General features: G+C 35.9%; 1 protein-coding gene and 1 long non-coding RNA gene across 15 annotated transcripts in view; one reads left to right on the top strand and one right to left on the bottom strand.

Moving 5' to 3' along the window:
* The first annotated feature begins 42 nt into the window (after positions 1 to 42).
* LOC147836507 (uncharacterized) overlaps positions 43 to 15,023 on the top strand; it is a 193,972-nt gene continuing 178,991 nt past the window's right edge. For 13 of the 14 annotated variants that reach the window (XR_015494190.1, XR_015494191.1, XR_015494188.1 and 10 more), the window contains exons 1-2: positions 178 to 305; positions 3,392 to 3,458. The gene's annotated coding sequence lies outside the window, so the exon portion shown is untranslated. Of the gene's footprint in view, positions 306 to 3,391; positions 3,459 to 15,023 lie in introns of all 14 variants that reach the window. The other variant, XR_015494189.1, reaches the window with a different exon arrangement.
* LOC147843674 (uncharacterized) lies at positions 3,643 to 9,072 on the bottom strand. Its single transcript, XR_015494285.1, has 3 exons — positions 7,937 to 9,072; positions 5,755 to 6,432; positions 3,643 to 5,681 (listed from the first exon to the last, which is right to left on the bottom strand). It is a non-coding gene; the product is annotated as an uncharacterized LOC147843674 (long non-coding RNA).

The raw sequence follows: 15,023 nt of genomic DNA on the forward strand, positions 1-15,023 counted from the left end.
TGACTGCTTTTTTTTTGTAAGTCACTTAGTAGTAGAGATTGAGTAAACAAATATGATTTTTGCTATTATTAGTAGTCAGGTAATATTGGCATATGTGTTTTAAATATACAGTTATGCTACTTTGCATTTTGTATTAACCATACACACTATATTTTTATATTAGTTTACCTGATATTTGATCGAGACCAAATTTCAAGGTAGAGCCCATTTGTCAGGAAACCGGAAGTGTCGCGACTTCAGAGGACGCTACTTTTCCCCCCCTAAACTGCGCTTGTGGAGAATGGAGTTCATCAACAGCATATGAGGTAAATGGATATTATATCGCTCGTGATTTATTTAAGACGACGTGTTTAAGATAGTTGACGTTTAATTGCTTGTTGTACAAGTGGAAATAAATGACAGAAACTTTTCTGACAATGACAGACAGAGACAGACTGACTGACTGACTTCCAAAAACAAAACGTCACATTTACTTTGAGGTGAAGTCTGAGGATTGGCACTCGTTCCTCGTGGCTCAGTTATGGTTTCACTCTTGGTAGTTTAAGGTTTAATACTTTATTTATATCATAGCCATTTTTATTTTCACATTTGTTAATTTTCAGAAGCTGTTATTTGGCAGTACTGAAAAAAACAGCTTAAACCAGCCTAGGCTGGTTGGCTGATTTTAGCTGGTCGACCAGGCTGGTTTTAGAGGGGTTTTGGCCATTTCCAGGCTGGTTTCCAGCCATTTCCAGCCTGGTCTTAGCTGGTCAGGCTGGGAAATGACCAGCTAAAACCAGCTTGACCAGCCTAGCCAGGCTGGGAGCCCAGCCAAAACCAGCTATGTCCAGCTTAAACCAGGCTGGTCCAGCTGGTTTAGCTGGTCATTTTCCAGCCTGACCAGCTAAGACCAGGCTGGAAATGGCTGGAAACCAGCCTGGAAATGGCCAAACCCCCTCTAAAACCAACCTGGTCGACCAGCTAAAACCAGCCAACCAGCCCAGGCTGGTTTAAGCTGGATTTTCTAGCAGCGTTTTTTGTCGACACTGCATCTATATAGGTTATTGGATAAATATTTACCCAATTTGTACTGTAACTAACAAAGTAAATATTGTACATTTGTGTACAACTTAAATATTTAGTTTCTTATGAAGTCCAGTTTGAAACCCTTTGATTGTTATATCCAGTGGTGTAAAGTAACAAATACAAATACTCAAATTACTGTAGTTGGTTAGTCTTTCTCAGTAATTGTAATTTACTAGGAAGTTGTAAAAATGTGTGTTATTACTTTTCCTTGGGTACATTTTAGTGCTGTATCAGTACTTTTACTCCACTACTTTCCTTCAACCTCTTTTTCCTTTCTATGGGGGTTAGAAAAATCAGTCCTGTAATTCCTGTCCAATTAAATTGCACATTGAAGGTAAATCGCATCATAATGAACAACCTCAAGACATGGGTGTTTTATAAATGCAGAAAACTGTTTGGAACTTGGAAGTGTTAAAAGTGTCCAAGAAGATGTCCAAATTCTTTTCACCCATTGACCCAGAGAATGTTTAGATGCATGTCACTGACTACGTTTACATGGACATCAGTAATCAAATTTGCTTTAATCTAAGATAATATTAAGACTAAGGTGTTTACATGAGTTGCTTTTTGAGTGTTACTTTCATGATCGCGTTATTTTGTCGACTTTAACTGCAGTTTGACACTTTCATTCTCGAACACTTAATGCATGCCCTCCGTGACAAACGAGATATTGGATGCAACTATGAACTGCTGGAAGTGTTGTTTTAATGGAAGTTCATACTGCATGCACATGCTGATTGGAAGAAAAAAAACCTTCGCATTTCACGATGCAGGTGTCTGTGGTCTGCACTGACAGGGTAGGTGCAAAGAGTGTCAAACAGTCTTGTGTGTGTGTGTGTGTGTGTGTGTGTGTGTGTGTGTGTGAACTATCCTGTCGCAAAATGCAGCAAAAAGTCCTACATGACGGTAATAGTTTGATTAAGATGTTTACATGTTTGTACTGCATTTAATAATGCAACTAAAATTGGCATACTCCACACATCTTAATACGATTTCTTTTTAGTTCGATTATGACCTTAATCGGATTAAATTAATCAAAAATCGCTGTTTACATGGTCGACTCTTACTCAGTTTTGTCTTAATCGAATTAAAATCTAATTATTGGTGTCCATGTAAACGTAGTCATTGATTAGAGGATGACGGATGTTTACTGTATGATGACCGAAATGATCTTAAACACCCAACACAGGGGTGTCCAAACTCTGTCCTGCAGGGCCGGCGTCCTGCAGATTTTAGCTCCAACTTGCCTCAACACACCTGCAAGGATGTTTCTAGAAAGCCTAGTAAAAGCTTGATTGGCTAGCCCAGGTGTGTCTGATTCTGATTGAAACTAAACTTTGCAGGACACCGGCCCTCCAGGACTGAGTTTCGATGCATCTGACCAAGCAGGCACAAGACGTCAACGTGATGTCAGGCTGATGTTGTACCCCAACGTTGTGGGGACGTTACATTTTGTTTGGAAATAAAAATTGGGCTGACATCAGAACCCAACGTCAGGCTGACATCAATGTCCAACGGCCAACTTAAAATTGACCAAATATCAACGTCTAATGATTATAGCTTGATGTTGTGTAGACGTTACCACTGTGACGTCTATAAGATGTTGGATTTTGGTTGCCATAACTGACGAATAAATGATGTCAATATGACTTTGGTTTAAGATGTTGGCTCAATGTGGGATTTTGGTCAGTTTCTAACACAACCTAAAATGAACCAAATATCAACTTCATTTGACAATGTTATTAGACATTAAAATAACGTTGTCCTTAGACACTGGCTAGTCATTGCATTTTGGTCACCTGACATCACAACCTAAATCTAACCTAATATTAATATCTTATGATGTTATTGGCCTGCTAGGCAATGACTAAATGCACTACAGAATGTAACGTTTACACACATATTCACAAATGATATGTAAACGCATCAGCTTTTTACACCGCAATACTCACTACTCTTGAGTACTTTTGAAAGGGCTACTTTTCACTCATATTTGAGTAATATTTACAACAGACACTTTTACTGTACTTGCACTACACTTTTAGGCAAGTAATGGTACTTTTACTTAGTATGATTTTTCAGTACTTTCCACCACTTGTTATATCTTATTAGAAACAACATTCTGAGTCATTACTTAATTGTTTTATGTTTAACCCACCTAAATTTGTAAACTAAATAAGTTAACTTAACCAATTTGTGTTGGGACAACATAAAGGAATTGTGTGGAACCCCGCATTTCTTACAGTATATAGATATTTATATATACTGTATTTGTGGGTGTGTGTGTGTGTGTTTGTATAATTAATTCACTTATTTTCTCTCTTAGTTTGACGTTTGATGTTTCCTGCTGAATTGAAAAGAAGTTACAGCATTTTGGATGACATGACCTAAGAGTGAGTACCAGAAGAATGTTCATGTTTGAGTCAATACCTCCCAGGCCCGGATTGGTTAATCGAGAGGACCGGGAGAGTTCCCGGTGGGCCGGTCTGTTTTTTGGCCACGAGGGCCGGTGTCCCTAGCTCCAGAATCTGTTGCTCTCAGCAGTCACACTTTTTTAATTAATTAATTTATTTACTTGACCACAGCCTTTTTATTTATTATTTTACCGCAGCTCTGCTCTTTTTTATCTATTTTTATGCAGCTTTGTGAGCAAGATATAATGATATAAGTCAAATGAGTCCAGTGGTTAGCACGTTAGGTTACGACATCGCTGACCCAGGTTCGATCCTCGTCTAAGTAATTTATTTTTTTCATATTTATTGTTAAGACATATAATACTGTTAGGGTTGTTGAACATTTGAAGTTCTAAAGCAGCTGTTTTCTCAAAAAAAGACATGATAGTGTAATTAGAAACTGATTTGGAAATGACCTTGTTTTAATATAGTCAGTCGTGAACTGAGGTGGGCCAGTCTGAGGCTTGAAACTGCAGGGCTGAAAAGGAGACCCACTCTGGCCCTGATACCTCCTGTAATTTGGAGTCATATTTCACATGTCGTAGAATAGGAGATGCTAAAAAAACAGTACTGTAAGCTAGTTTTTATTGTAAATCTGTCTCTGATATCGCCAGACTCTACCCAGCAGCCTTTGCTTGTCTGTTCAGCATCCTCTCATCTTGATGTATTCTGTCCTCACATATCCACACACTCACACATCAATCAGCTGCCCCAACTATCACGTCTCAATCTCAGACAGACCGCGCTCTGGAACCTGATCAATCAGTCCCCCTCTGTGGGCACTGCGAGCCCGCGACAAGACAAGGTCTCGGCTGTCCCTCGAGGTGCCTGTCTGAAACCTGTCACACATAAATAATGACAGGAACATCATTAGAGGCCTTATTTATAAGTGCCCGGCTGGATAAATCCTCTTTATCGCTCTCTCTTTTTATCCCCCATTAAACTTTATGCACAAGCCCCTGTGGAGGAGAACGAAATACTGACGTTCGCTCGAGTGAAGGAGAGTGTAGACTGAAGGTGGTTAAAGAGAACGCTTTGGCCCAGGGCCCAAAACATACTCCTTGTAAGTATGGGAATGTAATCATTTCTAGCCATGCAAGCTTGATTTCATGCGCTGTCGCGTCCTGGACTGTGTCAGACTGCAATTCCGAATGTAACCCATGTACTCACTGCATTTCCAGTGCTGCTAGAGGGGCTAATATAACAGACATTAGTGTAAACGGTTTTCTCTTTCGGGTCAACTTCTGTCACAGTTTGATCAAAAGTGTTTTGAGTTCAAGGTAATATGTTGATATCAAGTTACCTGAATCATATAAATAAACACATATTTTTAAAAGGATATCTCGTTCATAAATATATTATAGGAGATATGATGATAGAATGTTTTGAATGTAAATATGATGTCTTTTATGAGAAAGACCAGAATAACTGCTTTGACCCTTCCAGCAGTTATACACTCATCGGCCACTTTATCAGGTACACCTGTCCATCTGCTTGTTAACGCAAAATAATAAGCCAATCACATTGCAGCAACTCAATGCATTTATCCTTGTAGACATGGTCAAACCGATCTGCTGCAGTTCAAAATGAGCATCAGAATGGGGAAGAAATGTGATTAAAGTGACTTTGAACATGGCATGGTTGTTGGTGCCAGACAGGCTGGTCTGAGTATTTCAGAAACTGCTGATCTACTGGGATTTTCATGCACAACCTCCTCTAGGGTTTACAGAGAATGGTCAGAAAAAAAGGATATCTAGTGAGTGGCAGTTTTGTGGGTGTAAAGGCCTCGTTGATGCCAGAGATCAGAGGAGAATGGCCGGACTGGTTCCAGCTGATAGAAAGGCAACATTAACTCAAATAACCACTTGGCGTATGGGCTACAGCTGCAAAGAGACCACTCCGGTTGTCATTCCTGTCAGTTAAGAACAGAACAGAAAACTGAGTCTACAGTTGGCACAGGCTCACCAAAACTAGACAATAAAGGATTGGAAAAAACGTTGCCTGGTCTGATGAGTCTCGATTTCTGCTGAGTCATTCAGATGGTAGGGTCAGAATTTAGCGTCAACATGATGAAAGCATATATCCATCCTGCCTTGTATCAACGGTTCAGGCTGGTGGTGGTGGTGTAATGGCGTGGGGGGTATTTTTTGGCACACTTTAGGCCTATTAGTACCAATTGAGTCAACCACACAGCTTACCTGACTATTGTTACTGACTATATTCATCCCTTTATGACCACAGTGTACCCATCTTCTGATGGCTACGTCCTGCAGGGTAATACGCCATGTCATACAGTGCAAATCACATCAGACAAGGTATGTCCAAACTTGGTCCTGTAGTGGAAAAGTTGAAAGTTTAGTTTCAACTCCAATCAGACACACCTGAGCTAGCTAATTAAGCTCTTAAGCTGCGTTCACATTAGAGTTTGTGCGTGCGTTATTTTGTCGTGTAGCGCTGCGAAAAGGGGCGGGATTAAACAAGCTTATTAGACTTTTAAAAAAGCGAGCGATTGCTCCATGTTTTAAATTTCTGTCCAGAGAGGTCATGTTTTGATCCTCGATTGGTCTCACGCAGTCAAGTGATGCGATTTCGCAGGTCAGAGTTCACCAAGCTTAAACTTTGCACCGCAGCAACCTGCAAAATTGGACGCATGACCCTGTATTTCTGGTCTGACGCATTCGCGCGCGTATGAATGGAAGTCTATGAGGAGAAAAGTCAAGTGTGCCCGCAGCTTTACTAGGTTTCTAGAAACACCCTTGCAGGCGTGTTGAGGCAAGTTGGAGCTAAAATCTGCAGGACACCGGCCCTCCAGGACCGAGTTTGGACACCCCTGCTCTAGACTGTTTTTGAACATGATAATGTACTCCAATGGCCTCCACAGTCACCAGATAACGTGGCCGTTGAGTGTATATTTCTAGTAGTTCCAGCGTTAAATAAACAGATATTTTTAAAAAGTTAGCTTATTCATAAATAAAAATTTTGTTGTTGATTTACTCACCTTCAGGCCATTCAAGATGTACTAGAATTCAGAAGTACATTAAAGGGTAAATTCTCCCAAAAAAGTAAAATTCAGTTATTAATTACTCGCCCTCATGTCGTTCCAATTTCCTGAGACCTTCGTTCATCTTCTAAACATGATGAACTATTCAACAGAACACGTGCTGCCATGAAAACACTTTGGATGAAATAAAGGTAATCATGTTCTTAACAATGTTAAGTTTCTTCTACAATTAATTTATCACTTCATAAGAATTAACGGTAACACTTTATAATAACTACACACTATGAATAATTTACTACGCATTAGTATCTAGTGATTTCATTATTTGTTAAGCATTAACTCTACATTAATAAACGTTAGTAAGCAGTTTATAATTGCAGCGACAAATGCTGTAGTCATAACTTACAACCACATTTATAATGTGCCTAATAACTGTATTTTCATACTTTGTTAATGATTTATTGAAGAGTAGTTGGTGGTTAAGATTTTTCAGAATGAGTTAGTAAATGATTAATAAACTATTGAAATCAACGCTTGTATATCGTATTATTCAGGCATATATTAATGGTTACTATACAGTAAAATGTTAATGGATGCTTTATTAACTCAACTTCATGCAGTTTTGTGACCTAATCTAAAGTGAAGACTATTAATGCTTTATAAATCCCTTATAAAGGACAATTGCAGGCTTAAAGTATCAAATGAACAATAATATTTGCAATCTTATCTAAAAAAATAAAACTACTGTAACGTTCAAATATTGCCAAATAACAGGTGTCAAAATACAACATAAAACTGGATAAAACAACATCAATATAATAATTTAACAATATAATTAGAAGCAATGTTTAAACTGTACATTAATTTTATTTAAGATAAGGTTGCAAAGATAATTTTTTCATTTAAGGTACAGTTTCATTTGTGTATCTTCAAACGAATAGGATTGAATAAAGTTGTTTATGTAATTTTTCCATTTTTGAATTGAATTGAGCCTTTAATTGAATAGTCCTCACTTTAGATTAGGTCTCAAAACTGGATGAAGTTGAGTTAATAAAGCATTCATTAACATACAAATTAACTATTAGTATATGCCTGAATAAATGTTAATTTGAATAGTTTTTAAATCATTTATTAACTCATTCTGAATTATCTTAAAAAACAACTAAATATGCTTAAATAACTGGTTTGTAAATAATGCAATACTTAGTTTTGTAATGAACAATAGATCATTAACAAAGTCTGAAAGAACAATTATTAAGCACATTATAAATGGGATTATAAGCCAAGAGTACAGCATTTGCAGCTGCAGTTATAAACTGCTTTAATGTTTATTAATGTAGAGTTAATGCTTAAAAGATAACGAATTTACTATTTGCTAATCCTTAATAAATGGTTCATAGTGTGTAGTTATTACTACTTAGTAGTTAGTGTTACCGAATTAACTGCACCATCTGGAGTATAAGGGAATTAATGAAGCTTTTCCTGTATATGTATTTTGCCTCTAAAAGCACTGGTAGTCATTTACTTGCAATCTATGAATCACCAAGAACCATAGTTTCTTCCCATTTAACATTCTGCTAAAGAAAACCTTTATTTTGGGTGGCCTGAGGGAGAGTGAATTAACAGCATGTTTAAATATTTGCGGTGAATTATCCCTTTAGGTAACTCACAAATGCAAATGTGTCATTGATACAAAGAACTTATGATTTCTTTTGTGTCAAAAACACTACAGCTGAATCCACAAAGAAAACCTAATCCATAATTTTGATCTGAAGTTCAGCTCAATTAGCATATCCATATGCATATTCATATCCGTGTCTTACATATTCATAGCTGCAGAGTTATTCTAATGGAGGTTAATGTAATCCGGAGAGGCACTTAAAGGCGTATCACATGACTGAGTCTGCTAGTCCTTCACACTTTAGAATCGCAGTCTGCCGCTGATGTTATCTCTAATAATTGTATTGTTCTCGCTACGCTTATTATCACATTAATAATATTTGGCAAGTCTTCAAGGGGCATTAAGACGCACTCCTAACTGCGGTTAATCTAATTCTGTGTTTTCCACAACAAAACCCAGTCTCGGGGCTAATGATTTAATTATTAAATATATGTATTATGTGCATGAGAGGTTAGCGCAATGACTTTTGAAGCTTGGGAACTGTTTACAGCCAAACAGCTTTAATATCAGTCTGATTTCATTTCAGCTTCGGATTTTACATCAGCTTCTTTCCGTCAACATCCTTCCATCATTGAAACTGAATGGTGACATGAAAGCTGCTTTCAGCGATGACTGATTTAACATGATACGACTTAATTATTTGGCTTTATCATTTTGAATTTATCTCTCTAGTGTTTAACAAAAAAACTGCAGTCCTCAGAGGTAAAGACGCAGAGAGATTAAAAGCAGAAAGTGACTGCCAAAGGGAACAGACAGCCAGTTAAAAATTCTTTGTTTGTTATTTGATGAATTTTTAACCTTTTAAACTCAATTACTGTGCTGACCGCTTTGCTGATGCTATTAACTAAATAATTTTTCACAGTCTAAACATGAAAAAAAAAAGAAAAAGAAATAATAATGAAAATAAATACACTATTATTTAGAGAAACTAATGTTAAAACTTTCAATTGTGCATCCCTGAAAGAAAATGCACAACTAAATGTAGACTTATATAGTATAAACTATATAAGTATAAATATAGAGTGTAGAGAGCTTTAATATCTATATAAGAAAAATCAATCTGCTTTAGTGTTTGAACAATCATGAGTCATCATCAGTATGCTGTTGTAGATATCATGCCATGTGCTGACCTTACCCTCTACATCAGGACTCCAATCTGTCTTAATATCCCAGAGCAGTCAAATATGTCCACACAGACATTTCAATTATTCTAAATTTGAGTGGAACTATTCATTAATATGCCCTCACACTGAATTGAAAGATATGTTTAGATTCAGTGGATAGAGAAGTACTGAGAAGAAAATTGAGATACAACTGTGTTTGCAATTGAACCTTGATGCTAATCTTTAAAGATATGATGGCTAAAGCTGTTCTTTATAGCTAAAGTTAATTTGCATATGCACATGTAACCTTACAACAGTGTTTTGACCTTTTTATTTTCTGCAAAGTCAAGTAAATACACTTTCAATTATCAACATGTCTGAAAGTTGGTAGCCAGTCAAAGTTATTTATCAAAACATTCATAATTCATATGAAAATTCATAATTTATTTACTTTAATGTTGTTCAGAATCTGTTTGTAGTTTAGGGGCAGCACCAAAAAATCGGCTGAAAAAAAATGACTTATGTCAAATATTTATCTATAGATAAATATTTATATATATCTGTAATATATTTATATATCTGTAATATTTAGTTTTTCTGCAATTTATATTGAGATATGAAATCAATCACACTGGATGATTTGAACATTTAGATTGAACATTTAAATAATTTTAATTTGATTAGGATGGTATGAGTTTTAAGAGTATTCAGGTGCAGCAATTGAACATTTAAATGTAAAATAACTTTGCAGTTTTCATCGTTTAAATAATTTAAACAATTAATCTTTATTCAAATTACAAACTGTATCCTTTCTTGTCTGAATGTTTTAATCTCACTGGAAATTCTGTCTTGAAAACAGTCACAGGCCCTAAAATCACATGCAAACTCTGCAGTAACTCCACAAACGTCATGTGTTCTGAACTGTGGCTTCTGGTTAAAAACATGTATGGCTGCCAACAAAATCTTACGCCAATTCATCATTTTTTGATTTAGTGGCTAATTTGTATTAATTCGTACAATCTCATTTGTACAATTTAGTAGGGTTTGCTTATACTCCAATAGCGGTTGTGTTTAGGGGTGGGGTTTGCTGCCATGCCTCCTTTTTAAAATCGTACATTTTTTGTACGAATAAGCCACTAAACAGACAAAACATAAAAAAGTTACGTTTCCTCGTGAGATCTGGCTGGGGCTGCACAATATTAGCATCGTTATCGCAATGTACATGGACAATAGTCACATCACTGAATCTACAATGGATCTTAATTATAGCTGACCAGGAGACACAGAATGCATGTGATTTGTAGAGTCACTATTGAGTTTAACCATAATAGAGTGAAAGTTTATTATTTTCAAATGTTTTTACGTCCTGTGACTGTGAGCATATTAAGAAAGTTTAAAAACATATGGGCACAAGAAATTGCAAAAATTGCACAAAATTCTTTGCTAGAATTTTTGTCCTGTTTGTAGTCCAAATATCAAAATTTCAATCCGTTAACAAGATTTATTTTTATTTCCCTCTTTGATAGAATATTTAGCTTGTGTTAAGGAAAAACTGACCTAATTTTGACTTTTTGCTTCTAAAAGTTGAAACAAATATTTTAACGCGATTTAATTTTTTAGATACTTGGTCTAGAAATGAGACAAAAACTCTTAACTTAGAAATGCAATTTTTTGCAGTTTAATTATTTAATTTCTGTAAGTGAATACTTTTTAGACTCCAAAAAAGAAATGTCAAATAGAGGTCTTCAAACCAAATGCAAAAAACTGGTGAAAATATTTATAATTGCAAAATTTTTATAGCAGAAAAATAAAATATCACAATGTCAGATTTTTTCCTTCAAATATCATGTATCCCTGAGACAAAAATGGGTGTTGTTGAATAGTTTCAGGATGTTCACTACTATAGTTTACCAGAATAGAATAATTTCAAGCTGGTAATTTAGCTTTTAATAGGCACCTATAATGAAAATCAACTTTTTTAAGCTGTTTGTACAGAGCTGTGTGTATAGTGTGTTCACTGTCATATTGGAGTAATAAAAACAAAATAAGTCTAATTTTTATTTAAAATAGGATCCTAATCCCTTCCCTTTTATAGGCCCAACGCAACATGAGATTGGGGTGCAGTTTTCCCTGTCCACCAAATTAATTGACAGTTGCCATGTCTTCATAATAACACGTATACACATATTCACAGAACATTTTTTGCAAAGAAACTGGGATTAAAACATATTTTACAACTCTCATTGATCAACTGCTCCTTAATAATTAGTTTTATAAGTTTAAAACGTTTTTAAAACCTTGCATGTTTGTAATAAAGGGAGTAAAATCGCTGTATAATTCTTAACCGCTATAACCACTTCAACCACACAGTGTCAGTAAACGTGCATATATATGTGTTTTTGTGTGTGTGAACTGCAAATGGCATTTGTGTGTGACTCATCATATCAGAAAGGCTTGAATAAACTCCACCACAAATACATCAAACAAACTTACTTGGTATTTTTGACTAGTGACCTTATTTCAGCCTCAGTCGTGTGGGTTTTTCTATCATTGACGGCTCAGTTGCTCAGTTGAATTTAAAGCAACAGGCTACAAATACAGCTACATTGGCACCAGACACCAAATTGGGCTGATTCGACATTATATAATAATAATCTGATGTGTATTTTGAGCTGAAACTTTACTGACACATTCTGGAGGCACCAAAGTCGTATCTTGCAACTTGTAAATATGCGCCCTTTAATGTTGGAGAAGCCACAGAACATTTGTTTTGTCTGAAATTATTGATTGAAAGGCTGTTTGTGTAGCACTTCTGGAATGGTGATTGTTTTATTTTTAAGTGTTCTTTTCACCATCGCAATGTGGATAAAGTACAACTGTTTAGCATGTCAGCAGTGTTGGTGATAGGGCTTCATGGATGCAATCGATTTCTCAGTTTTGACTGATACTTAAATTAATTCCTAAATCTCAAGATTGTTCTTCACATCTCTGCTTTATCTGTTGATTAAAAAGGCAGACCTCATATCAGCCTTCCATCATTTCTTTCCCAACTTTATCTGAGGTTCATAGTAAGTCATTATATGGGCCACGAGTGTGTATTCCTAGAAGATTAAACAAGTTCATTCATCTTTCCACAGCTTTGATGATTAATTGTGTCTCATTATGGGAAATGATGACAATAACACGCATACTGCTGTGTGGCATGAGAGATGAAAGCAGGAAACATTTTAAGAGTGATTTTGTTTGGCTTTTTAGCAGCTTGTCACCCATAATTAGAAAATTGCTATGCAGACGTGTTTTGTGGACAGTTGAGATCTCGGTAAAGGTTGGAGAGGGAAGAGATGTATCCTCCGCACATCTCACTAATTAGAAACAGCTTGTCCCAAGTTGATTGAGTAAGAAGAAAAGAAATGGCAAGTGTTTCTTTATGTGGAAGATTCTTTGAAACCATGGTGAGAAATCAAAGGTTGACCTTCTCTGTCTGTTCAGTGCCGTTGCTGTGGAACTCCTGTGGCGAGTGAAACTCAATGCACCGTAGTGGGAATCAATATGACGGAAAGGTGGGATAACTTTAGTTCCTCCTCACTGGATTTGTGTGCCTTTTCCTCTTCAGAACAGCATCTTTTATTTTGGGATTTTAAATATCAGTAGGTGATGGAGCTCATTTTAATTTTCTTTCCCTGTTGTGCTCCCACTGATAAGGCTTCCAGTGATAAGGCAGATAATGCCTGAATATGTTTTTTTGCTCATTTCATTTGCTATAATGGGTATTATCTGGTGTTTACTCTTGTTGTCATTGGTTTGGAGAACTGTTTAGTTTAACCCTGCCTCATTGGAGATATGTGCACAGGGATATCTTTCAGAAGCCAAAAATATGTGCCATTTTAATAAGCCCGTTTTTGTTTTCATAAATCCACTAGAGGGATGCATGTACATCTTTAAAAACCTTAAATATGCATACCTGTCAACCTCCCGTTTTTGCCGGGATTCTCCCGTATTTTACCATTCTATCCTTATATCATCTAAAGTATGTTCCCATATTTCTCTCGTATTTTTAATCTCTCCATGAATTATGGATTCGACCGTCGCGCTTCTTATGCAATATCTGAATCAGTCAATTCATGTATCTGTGCTGACGAACAGACACTCTCCAAAGAGATAAAGACACTGTTTCCAGATCAGCTTCTGTACACGCGATTTGAAGAGGAGTGAAAGTGGACACTTTGGGATTGGGGTGTGTTTTTAAACAGACAAATACATTTATTAATATGTAAACATGTACATCCTGGCGAGTTTTATTTTAAACACAAAAATTTTTCTCTTAAATGAGCATAAACAGTTATGAAAGTAATCGAATGCTTTAATTATAAATCTGTGGATTGGACTTCTGTTATTAAACAAAACACTGTATCAAAATGAGAGATTCTCTGCACTTCACTAAATAACCATAGTAACTTTAATCAATATTTAAATACAGTGAGTAAAAAATTAGCTAGCTTTTAATTTCTTGCATAATTATATGCTATTGATTTTAACAGGCTAATTTTGATTTTATTTTATTTTACTTTTTACATTTACTTTCAATTATAGTGTATCCCGTGTTTTTACATCCCAATGTTGACAGGTATGAATGCATTACTGGGGCATGCTTTTGTCATACATACGTAAATCCACTAGAGGCCGCTGTGTACATTTATGCAAATATTAACATCCTTCTCTTGCATATTCTCTCACACACCCCCTTTCCTAAACCAAACCCATAGTGTTTTCTAAAGTAAGCTAGAAGAGAAAAGCCATTGCGACCACATGCTTTTACCATTATTTCACGTTGGTTTTTTGGGTTTCTTTTTACCTGGATTCTGAAAATATAAATTCTAAAATGAAAGATGCTAGGGGTGTGAACCTACACTGGTCTCATGATTCGGTTCGTTTAAGATTATCATGTCATTGATTTAGTTAAATGTGATATCTCGGTGCATTACGGTGCATTTACAATACTTTTCATCCACAATTATATTTTTTCTTCACAACATAGAAAAATAATTACCTTTTCAATTAAAATGTAAAAAATATGTTTATTTATTATTTGCAATACAATTTTGTCTTTCAATACAAGCAGTCAGATGAAGCACTGTCAATTTTACATAATTTTGTAAATTGATTAACACTTTATGGAAATATAACAAACTCGATTAATGTAACCATTTAGCAGAAAACTGCATGCTTTACTACAGATTTTAGACCTAGGGTGCCGTCATCTTGGAATATTGCTGTGTCTGACGTCACTGGGTTGGTTCTGTTCCCTCACTTGAACAGATACAATGAAAGTAATGGACTAAACATGGAGACTGTAAAGCCTAATTTAACCAATGCGTGAAATTGTGGACGTGAAGCTGGTGCAAATACAAACATCAGATGTGTGTCTAAAATAAAAATGTATATATTTATTCTATTTTCCCCCTTTTAATTACAGATCATTTGACGCACTTTGGTCCACTCTCTATTGTGCTGTCTGACTGCCTGTCTTGGGCGCACTAGAGTTTGCTTTAATCAAACCAAACTTTTCAAGTGTTAATGCACCCATATATAATCTAACCCTTCATCTAGTTATTGGCAAGAGACCATTGGAAAACTCCTATCAGTCAGCTATTAGCCCAGTTTATCCTGTGTGATTTTGGTGTATCTGTGCCCATCTGCTTATCACATTTCAACCAACTCAT

Source organism: Danio rerio, chromosome 6 (assembly GCF_052040795.2).
Source record: "Danio rerio strain M-AB ecotype USA chromosome 6, GRCz13ab, whole genome shotgun sequence".
Lineage (NCBI taxonomy): Eukaryota > Metazoa > Chordata > Actinopteri > Cypriniformes > Danionidae > Danio > Danio rerio.